At 34.3% G+C, this 11,638-nt stretch overlaps 1 protein-coding gene across 1 annotated transcript in view; it reads left to right on the top strand.

Moving 5' to 3' along the window:
- Positions 1-9,103: 9,103 nt before the first annotated feature.
- rst (irregular chiasm C-roughest) overlaps positions 9,104-11,638 on the top strand; it is a 47,786-nt gene continuing 45,251 nt past the window's right edge. The window contains exon 1 of the mRNA XM_073978055.1: positions 9,104-10,300. The gene's annotated coding sequence lies outside the window, so the exon portion shown is untranslated. The remainder of the gene's footprint in view (positions 10,301-11,638) is intronic.

Below are 11,638 nucleotides of genomic sequence, written 5' to 3'. Positions count from 1 at the left end.
TCAAATGCAGACCAAACCCCGAGACAATTTTTAAAAGAAATTTGACCTTGGCGATTTTTACCTTGCAGATGAAGTTTGATGGGTTATATGTGTTCACATTTTTTGTTCCTTAAGACAAGATCTACAACTTTGCCTCTGAGATAAATTCAAAATTCCTAACGGTTTGGAAGATATAGTCTTGAAAAATCACCCCTTTTTTAAATCAAAGCCTCAAACCTTTGGAGGCCTATAACCGCGAAAGTTGATGAGATAGGGAAAAACGGCGAGACACGTGTCTTCTATTTTTTTGTATTCTATCACACTGTGGAGTCAGAATATGGTTAATAAAACATGACTCAAAAAATTACACACAGTGAAATTAAATATTTTTTTTATTTTATATTAACAAACTTTTGGAAATGTTAACACGCTTATCTCTTTTAGGAATGGAGTGCCTTTTTCACGACTCCGTTTGAACCGCATCAAAACATGCCGTGAAAGAACCAGTCCACATTGCACTTTGGATTATTGCAAAAAAGGTCATATTTTAGAATTTGAACTTAATACAGATCAACAGACAGAGAGTTTTCCACAGTTCTCGCCCATATTGGCATATTCTTCTCAGCCATTGTCTGGCCTCTTTGACGAAGTCGATGATCTGTACACTCTGAAGAAATATTCTTACGGAAAAATAATTTCAAACGTTAAGATCAAAAGAAATTTCCAATAATTTGAAATCACCTCGAGATCTAATAGATTTTTCTAATTTTTCAGTTAAATTTTGTTTATAAAATTGATTAAAAAAAAACTTAATTCACACTTTTGGAGTCATCATGAGTGCATCATGATGATATATTGCAACAACAAAAAATACGACTTACAACAACACGTCTGAATTTTCTTAAACCTTCTTAAATTACCGACAAAGTGTGTTGTAGTGTTTATGATGTAGGGTCTAATCAATGAACTTAAATATAATTAAATATGAACACGAATGACGAATGCAGGTAAAGAAGTTGGATACTAGAAGAATTCTACATAAACCAAACTGAGCGCACATAAACCAAACTATGCTCATATCTTCTTTCATAATGAAAAATGTTACAACAACGCATATTTGAAAATGGCCATTCATTCATATTTTCCAAAAATGTCACTTACGTTCATTCTTTAAGTATTATTTTCAGAGTATCAACTTTTTTAGTTTGAGTAGTGATATTTTATTCAAAGTAAAAAACTGCAGCCACTTGAAAAATGGTGTAATTTGAGTAGTCATTTATGTGTTTCAAAACAATGTGGACCAGCAGTTTTTTTCTCGTGTTTTTTTCTTTTCTTTGGACAAGTGGAAAAATTGATACCTTTAAGTATCGAATGTTATTTTGATCTCCTTGTCTTTAACAGTCGTCAAGGATCTTCTACGTGGAAAAAGGGTCAGTTTCTTGCGAAGAAGTAATGATGGGCTGTAATGGGAGATTAAGTGTAACGAAATGTGAATCAAACTAAAAAGTCAAAGATTTTGTTTCTAAAAAAACAATATGGTGTAAAAATATTAAGAATTTTAGATTAACCTTCTTGAATATCATTGAATGATATTTTGAAAATAATTTTATTATTACATTTCACACAACTGAAAATGGATTTTAAGGTTTCCCTGCGATTTTATTGGGACAAAGGACTGATTCCAGAAAAAAGGAAATTGACAAATATATAATGCATTTCCGGTGGTGGGATTTTGTTTTGGTCTTTCACAATTTACTTCTATGCTTAACCGATTTGAATGTTGCTAATTTGGTGCTTTTCATTACGAGGGCTAATAGAAAAATGTCTATGCTAATATTGGAAACACGAACAATATCATCGAAAATCGTTTTATTATTTTGTAAAGTATCCTCCAGCATCATATACGTCTGCATGCGCTCAACCAATTTTTGCAACAATAGGCACGAACCTTTTTCGAGCGATTGTCAAATTGCGCAAAGCCGACAAGAACAACCATTTTTTATGGACAGGTGTTTATGCAATATCGAATGATGGTGAAAGAGATTCAGAAGCATGCCTCTATCGCACGGTATGTCATAGGACGATTTTGGTATTATCTCTTCACGAAAGTCATCAATGTTTTTTGACATAAACGCCGTTTTTGAACGACATTAGTTTTTTATAATATTTTACCAAAAATTATATTTGACAGAGACTTTAACAGTGTCGATATGGGAACATTTTGAAGCAAAACGTGTCGAATCCGGTCAATGGTACCATACGTAAGGCCACGTGAAAGTCCTCAGATGGCAATACCAGACATCAGAGTGATAATATTTTAATATACGAATGAATGAAAGAGTGTCTTTCAGTGTGTTAGATGTCAGCTCGTCTGAGGTGCGAATATCGATTCGAACCATTTCCTTGTAACAGCCAAGGTACGCACACGTCCTACTCTTGCGGCATAAGGGGGAACTAGCACAGCCCTTATGATAGATGTGGAGAAGCTGCAAATGTAACAGATAGCACGGGCAAAGAATAGCAAATTCCGTCCAAAGTGCAGGAAACATTACCGTCGGATGCCAAAAACGACAAGTAAAAAATTCCAAAAAGTGAACCTATGTCAACGATTTTTGGTGGAGAAGATTTTTGACCACTATATTTGTTTCATGTTTCAAAAAGTGGATTTTAATTTTTTTATGTGCTATCTTATTCGCTTAATATTTAAAATAATTTTTTAACAATGTTCGTACTGTTCGATTTCTTGAACTTTTTTTTGGTATAAAACTGCGATTAATTACAAAAACGTGAGTTCCTATTTGGAAGTGGGTTTCGATAAATTACTATTTTTTTCTTTTTTTTTAATTTGTCAACACAATTTTTATACCCTCCTCCATAGTATGGAGGGTATATTAAGTTTGTTTTTCCGTTTGTAACGCATTGAAATAATCATTTGCGACCCTATAAAGTATATATATTCTTGATCAGCGTAAAATTCTGAGTCGATCATGTCCATCCGTCCTTCCGTCTGTGGTAATCACTCTAGCATCCACAAAAATGGAGATAGGAATCTGAAACTTTGGAAAGATGCGTCCTTTGTTTGCAGGCAAGTCATGTTCGATGATGGGCTATATCGGTCCACGTTTTGGTATAGCCCCCATATAACGGTACCTCCCGATTTGAGGTATTTTGAAGTTTTTAGTCACATTTTCAAACCGAATTAGTTATAATTTGACATTTAGGGTTCCTAGTGATCAACAAACTTATATGCCAAAGGCTTTGGGCATAGGTCCATGTTTTGGTATAGCCCCCATATAACGGTACCTCCCGATTTTCGGTATTTTGAGAATTTTAGCTAGAATTTTCAACCGAACTAGCTGTAAATTGACATTTGAGGTTCTCAGTGGTCATCAAACTTCTCTACCAAACATCGTCAACATAGGTCCATGGTTTGGTGAAGCCCACATATATCGGTATTTTGAGAATTTTAGCAACAATTTTTAATCGAACTAGTTATAATTTAACATTTGAATTTTCAGTGATCACGAAACTTCTTCACTAAAATTCGTCAACAAAGGTCCATCTTTTCGTATAACTCCTATATTACGGTACCTCCCGATTTTCTGCATTTTGAGGGTCTACATTGTTTGATGGAACTACCCTCAATCTAATTTGACTTTTGAGGTTCTCTGCAGTTACAAAACTTTTCCCCCAAAAATTATAAAGATAGGTTGACACTTTGATATAGTCCCGTAGATGGTACCTTTCACCTGGCTGAACACATTTTTTAGATTAGATTTAATAACTAAGACAGTTGGTGTATCTATCCATGGTCGAAAAATTGTTCCACCTAAAATTGTGAAAGGACACTAATTATTCCATTTTAATTAAGACTATTTTATGGTGGAGGGTATAAAAAGTTCGGCCCGGCCGAACTTAACGACGTTTTACTTGTTCTTTTATAACAATGTGAAACATTTGTTCTTTCACCGAAGAAAGCAAACATTACATTTTTAGCACTTGTTATGTTGTTTTACTTAGGAATTTATCTAAAACATTCCAAAACCTTCGTCATTTTTCGATTTTGAAAATGGATTAGCAATTTCCAAGGCGCGATATCTATGGAACATTTAGTAAAAAAAAAGCAAATCTGAAAATACATATTGAAATGTTTTGCTGATGAGCAGCATCACCACAACAAAAATAAAGGAAATCAAAAACCACTTTTTGAAAAAGTGTCCGATTTCACCATATATTTTTGATCAGCGTGGAATTATGTGTCGGTCTAGCCATGTCCGTCTGTTGTTATCACTTTATCGTCTACAAAGCTTGAGCTGGAGCGCTACCCGAGTATCTTCTTCCATAGGCAAGTTCTAAAGGTCAAGTTCAAAGGTCCATGTTTAAGTATAGCCCCCGATTTTCGAAGTTTAGAGGCCTTTAGCTCCCCCCTTATAACGGTACCTCCCATTTTCTATATTTTGAGAATTTTAGCTACTATTTCTACCGAAATAGCTTTAATTTGGCATTTCCTAGTAGACGCAACACTTCTGCAGAAAAAATTGTCAACATCTGTCCACGGTTTGGTATAGCCCCCATGTTACGGTGACTCCGGAATTACGTATTTTGAAGGATTTTACTGCATATTTGACCGAACTTCCTGTAATTTAATACTTAAGGTTCTCAGTGGTCAGCAAACTTTTGGTATAGCCCCTCCAATTTTTACGTATTTTGATAATTTTTGCTAAATTTTTGACCGAACTACCAGTAATTTGACATTTGAGATTGCCACTTCTCCAACAAAAAATGTCAATATAGTTTGTTTTGTTTATTGTTGAAGATTCAATCTCATTTTCGATTGCTTGAGTGGAGTATTTCCCCATTGGCTCAACTTCATTTATCATTATTCATTTTGACATGTTGCAAAATATTTTGATTTTGGTGTTTCTTTGGAAAAGCCGAAAAGTGAGTGTGATTCTCATTCATATGAGAATACTAGACACTTAAAGAGTTCGGTTTTTCGCTAAAAAGGCATCATTTCAAAACTGAGAAGCCAATTGATAATTCCCTTCGCCGGGATGAAATCATGATATTGGTAGCGATCAGTAAAATTTTGCAACACTGTCAGTTCGTTTTGAAAAACATTACTCTCTGTAATAGAGGGCAATAAATGAAGTTGAGCCAATGGGGGAATACTCCACTCAAGCAATCGAAAATTGTCAATATAGGTCAAAGTTGGGCCCATAAAACGGTAGTACCGATTTCAGGTTTTTTAGTTGTTATCTACATTTTCGGGCAAGACTGGATGTCCTTTGGCATTTATGGTTCCCAGTTGTTAAAAACATTTCTATTGGACATTGGTCACGTTTTGGTATAGTCCCCATATAACAACACCCCCGTTTTTAGCTGACCGAATTAACTATAACAAGTAAGGACGTATCAGTCAGCTGTGCTGATGGAGAAATACCCTCAGCCACTGACCAAGACAAATAATATGCCGTACAATAATTATGCCGTATATAAAATATATTGATTTTATACCACGAGTTTGCTTTAAAATCTGTAGGTACCGTAACGTGGGCTTATACCAAATCATTGACATATACCAAACATTTTTGGCAACCACACTTCCTCATAAAGGACTCAAAATATTAAATTATGTTAAAATAAGTTTGAAAGAAATGTTTGAAACAGTTTTAGAGTTATCTTGCACAATATCCGACAGGGTTTTGAAGCTTTTGGGCCATTATCTTAGGAAGTATTAACTTACTCCGGAACAAAATGTACCATTGTAAATGCGGCCGATACAACAATCTACTGAAAAAGAGTCAAAACGATGCGAGAGGAGCTCCTAAACTTCACTTTATCCGAATTTTGTGTGAGAGGTACCCGAAGGAGTGGACCGATATAGTCTATATTTCAATCCCATACTGGACTGGATGAAATAATACGATGTGCAAAGCCTGCATTAATCAAAAACTCCCTGCGAGGATTATCTTGCAGATTTGCCATTTGGTTGGTGCCGTCAGAAAAAATGTACCGTCGTAAAGCGAGCCCCAAAAAAACTTACTGAAAAAATTTCAAAACGATCCGTGAGGAGCTCTTAAATTGCACATTATCCGAATTTTGTGTGGGAGGTACCGGAAGGAGTGGACCGATACAATCCATATTCCAACCTGATACATGACTGGATGAAATAATACGATGTGCAAAGCCTGCACCAATCAGAAATTCCCTGCGAGGATTATCTTGCGGATTTGCTATTTTGGTTGGTGCCGTAGGGTTTCTTGGAGCTTTTAGGCCAATACCTCAGGAAGTATGGACTTCCGCAAAAAAATATTGTACAGTCGTAAAAGGAGCCACAAGGAAAACTTACTGAAAAAAATTGCAAAACCATCCGAGAGGAGCCCTTAAACTTCACTTTACCCGAATTTTGTGTGGGAGGTACCCGAAGAAGTGGACAGATATAGTTCATATTCCATCCAGATTTATATCTGGAAGGTATAATACGATGTGCAAAGTTTTGACCAAATCGATTGCTCCCTTCGACAGTTATCGTTTAGACCTTTTTACAGAAAATGTTTGAACTTTTGTGGGGGACATTTTTCGTATCAAGTGTACCCAGCAAAATTTGAAGGAAGGGGTTCAATGCGATGACGTGCTTTCATGGCATCTTTTGCATTGGTTCAAACGAAGTCGTGAAAAATCCGATCTTTCATTAGCAATTGAACCAATGCAAAGGAAGTCGTGAAAGATCGGATCTTTTCATCGGCATTTGAACCCATGCAAAGGAAGTCGTGAAAGATCCGATCTTTTCTTCAGGATTTGAACCCATTCCATCGATCCAATAGAGATGAATTTTGTGTTTATACAAATTGAAGAAAAATGACAGGGCACTTTCTGGTGTGAAAACCTTCAAACCTTGACAGGCACGCAATGTCCCCTAATAGGACGATTGCTACAGCAGCCATCCAAATGCTGCTGATTGCCTTAGCGGGAGTCGACGCGCAACCTCCAAAAGCTGCTACAATAGCCCATCTAAATGACTATTGATTACCTACAAGAGATACCAAGTAAGGTTTAATTTAAAGTTTTACTTCCCTTCAGAGCGAAGATGTGGTTCCTTTGATGGCCGTGAGTAAAAAAGGCCGCATTTTATTCGTTTATATTTGACATTTACAATTATTTGACAATGAGAAAAGGAACAAAGAACTAAGTCTACAATGATTCCAAATTTACATTATTTTACAGAGTTGGATATTACAATTCATCATATTATAAATTGTTGAACGAAGTTTAAACACAAATTTTCCTAATTATGTAAGATTAATTATTTACAATAGGCTTGATGTTGTCGAAGACTCGAAATCACCACCGGCGTTGTTAAAACTCTCGTCGTAATGATAATGTCTTTGCAAAGGGTTGGTGAAAATGACATTCCAAAGCATTGGTGGAAATGACATGCCAAAGCATTGGTGAAAATGACATGCTTTGGATCTGAAAATGAATAGCATCTTTTGGGGTCCACGCTCATATAAAACTCATCGATGAAGATGCTAAAAAGATGACATGCCAGATCACTTGCACCCATGATTGAATGGCATCTTAGGCATCGAACATTTTGCTGGGAATATACCCTTGTAGCCTAAAGTCTGAGGGTATAATGAGATATTTTGGGTTCCCCGCGGTCAAAAATGTTTCCGCATACAGTTATGAAAATTAAGTTTTCCATATATGTTGTTTGACCGCCTAGTTCTTAACGTGAGGTGTTCTATTTTTATTGCTGTTCTTAATTTTTTTTTGGGTAACTTTTCCCTTACAGAACTTGTTGCCTATTCCGCCCTCAAAGAACTTCACACTGTCATTATTGAAATCGTAGAAGAAAGTCTTATTTATATTCCTCCTATATAGTTAGGTTTTCTTTTATCCCGAAAGATTTTTTGTAAATAATTATAGCAATCTAACACCCAATATTGCCTTTTATTAATTCTTCTTCACGAGTTTTGCAATTATGTTGCTGACCTTTTTTCGTTCATAATATTAAAATCGCCAAATACAATTACATTTCAATCTCAAACGCCATATGGTTCACAAATCAATTATGGAACATTGTTGAAGGGATTCAAATTCAGATTGCGGTGCGACAGTTGGTAACGCTTACGAATTTCGTGATGCTTTACTTTTAATTGCATTCTTACTTGTGGTCTTCATTATTAACTTTTTATTTAAATTTTCATGCAAATTGAAGAATGCCAGCAACAACAACTACATCAGCAACACATTAAATCAGGCGCAAACAGTATCAACAAATTGTGCAAACGAAATCAACGCTGCCGCCACGGAAAGTAAAACAGCTGTTGGTTGGTTAAATAAAAGGTAATCTTAGAAAAATCAACTGTAATTTTGACCCATTCATGTGCAGCAGACAGGCGGACTGGACTGGCTAACAGATTTTTATAAATTTCAATGAAATCATGGGATACCCAGAAGAAACATAGAAACAGGAAAAAATGCCCAAAAAATGGCTAGCAAAGTGGACAACGGCATAAAATGACATTTGTTTTATTGCCTGTCTGTCGATTTGTCTGTCTGGCTGCCGGTAGAGCCAGCCAATGAACAAACCAACAAATAAATAAACAACATTACTACTGCAACCAATATTTCAATATTTGGTCACTGCCAAAATGGAAGTCATAAAATTTTAAGAGATTTTGAGATTTCTTCGTCTGCAAAGTTTGTTGGTCGTTCTCTTTATAAAGAGAACAAGATATGGATTTATTAGTTTCTGCATCCATAATATACTTTGTGTTGTTAGTTGTTTTATCCATAAAATAGCCTGGGTAGCATATGCACCGTTATATTCATTGTATATTCGGTGTTCAAGAGATTCACTTTCTTTAAATTTCTCTTCCAAAAGAGAGAAACAAAAATCTCTTTTTGTATCCATAAGATACTTTTTGTAACATGCAGCCGGACAGACCCGTTATATTGTATCTGTAATATTTACAGATTTCTTATTGACCAACTATATATCTCTCGCTCCTTCGCTCTCTTTGCAGAGATTGTGGTGTGATGTTGTTGTTGTTGCTGCGGTGGTACTTGTGCCTGCATGTGGTAGGTATTTTTATTTTACTTGCTGCCTCTGTGTGTACTTGTACAGAGTATCTCGTGGGGTGCACAAGAATCAGTCAGTCGTGCTTAGCTCAACACCCAACTAACTAACTAAGCGAACACACAAAACAAGCAGCCTGAAGAGTCCATGGTTTGGGAATGAGCATTCATAACGTTTCGAACTGTCGAACTGAACTCACTGTGTTAGGCGACAAGAAATAAAAACGACAAAAAGAAACAGCCGTCGTGTGTTCGCTCTAGAAAAAAATCATCGCGCACATTTTGAACTAACTGCCAATGAAGAATATAAACGAGTTTTAAATTATATTTTTGTTTTATAAGAATTATTCAAAAATAAAAAACAACAACAAATTGTGTTCTAAAAAAATCTATTGATGTTAAAAATGAAAACAAAAAAAGAAACAAAATAATAGTCAATAATGAATATTTAATTTTTTTGTATAAACAAAAAAAGAAAGGAACGTGGATTTGATTTGGATTAACAACAATTAAGTATTGAATGAATAAAAATGCAAAAGAACGCCTCAAGAAAATAACGGATTACTGTTTGTGTTTAAAAACAAAATATAACAAATACATGTTTATATTTTTTTAATAAATTGAAGTGACAACCACAAGAAAAAACAAAAACCAATTGTTAAAAGAAATACAAAAATATTATTTCAACATAAAAAATTGCATTTATCTATAAAATAAAATCAATACCCAAAAAAAAAAGAAAAATAAGAAACAAGTGACAAGTTATGAAAACACTTGAAAAACCAGTTAAATAACCCGAAAAAATATTACCCCACATCTGCAAAAGAGCAAAAGTATTGCCAAATAACAAAACACAACAACAAGAGCTACAACATTCAAGCCTACTTCTAACAAAAGTAAAAGTGGGGGTGTATGTGTTTCATAGTGTCTGTGTGTGTGTTTCGCAAAATCATCTGTTTACTACCATTGTGTGTTGTTGAAAGGATTTATTTATCATTCTAACGGATATTTTTTCGGCATCTATCATCAAGACATAGTTGCAGAGGCAAACAAAAAAAAACGTCATTTGACATATTGCTGTTCACTCATCAGCTACACAGCACTGTCATTCATCTTCTACTTTGATATCATCGTCGTCATCATCATCACCATCAACCAATACAATCTTACGTATTCTGGATCAATGCAAAATGTTGCAAATTTTTGGATAACAATTCTTTGATCAAATTTGAATGTAAGTATTGACTTTATATTTTTTCGGAAATAGTCGTTGACAACTTAAATAAACGGGTTAGCAATTTGAAATCAATAAGGGAAAATGTCAAATGTTATGTCGTTTATCAAAGGCAAATAGTAACGGGAAATGTGTCAATATTAGTTAACAAGGGGCAAATTTAGTTGTTTTTTATACCTGTCAATACAAAATAATAATTTGTCAATATTGAAAAGCAGAAGAAAACAACCTACAACTGTTTAATATTTTTGGAATTATGACATTTTACCTATAGAAACTTGTCAAAAAATAAATAATATCTGTGTTCTCGTTATTTTTAATAATTATTACAAAATGTTACTAATATTTTCTTTTAATTCAAATTTTTACAAATGTATAATTAAAAAGTTGCTAAACATTACTTAGGAAATTTACAAGTAAAAGGAAAACTTGTCTTAAAAACTTAAAGTTTTAAAATAAAAAAATATATTTACCTTTTCCGATATTGAATACAAAGAGAAGACTCTTTAAATACAACAAATAATATATCCGGAGTGCCTTAAATGTCTTTAATTATTCCAACAACAACAAAAATACTTATTTCCCTAAAAACTACAGTGTCGTCAAGCCATACAGCCAAGATTACTGCCCTGATGTATCTACCAGAAAGCATAATCAAAGATTGATAGTTAAGAGCTTCTTATCTACGATCCTTCTTCAAACTGGCACAAACACAAAAAACTTTTCTGATAAATAGCTTTATCAAATTTTGTATTATAATGTTATTATATTTTCAAAATATTACTACGTGAACAAAAAAAAAATTAAAAAACTGAAAATGTTTGATAAACACTTTTGTAAATATGACAATTCGTTTATCGGCAAAATATCAATCAAAATTTAATTGAATATCACTTGCCACAAAATACTGCAGAAATGTAAAAGTTTCCGGTGATTTTTTCATAGATATTATGAGGTTGTTCTGAACGAAAATTCCCGGCGAGTTTTCTCACTCTCTCTCCTTTAATTTGAAACGGCGAAAAGACAAAACTCTCGGTGAACTTTCGTTCAGAATAACCCCCTATATGTAGACAACATCGCTCTAAGCTACGGAACAAAGAATATACAATGATTGCAATACTAAAGAAAACATCAGGGCAATATTTACACCCAATGAAATGTCAAAATCAATAAGAAGCCTATCCAAGCAAAAGTACTCATTACAAAACCCCTTACAAAACCATTATTGTACATCGTACCTACGTATTTAACTAATTATAAATAAGTAGGTACGACAGTCAATTGCTGCGATGCTGGGATGTGTTGCTACTTGTTACTCGGCCAAATTTTTCGTGTAAA

This window comes from Musca autumnalis, unplaced genomic scaffold (genome assembly GCF_047663935.1).
Source record: "Musca autumnalis isolate F117 unplaced genomic scaffold, ASM4766393v1 scaffold_3, whole genome shotgun sequence".
NCBI classification, from domain to species: Eukaryota; Metazoa; Arthropoda; class Insecta; order Diptera; family Muscidae; genus Musca; species Musca autumnalis.
The sequence above is the reverse complement of the archived record's forward strand: the minus strand, read 5'-3'. Positions and strand labels throughout refer to the sequence as shown.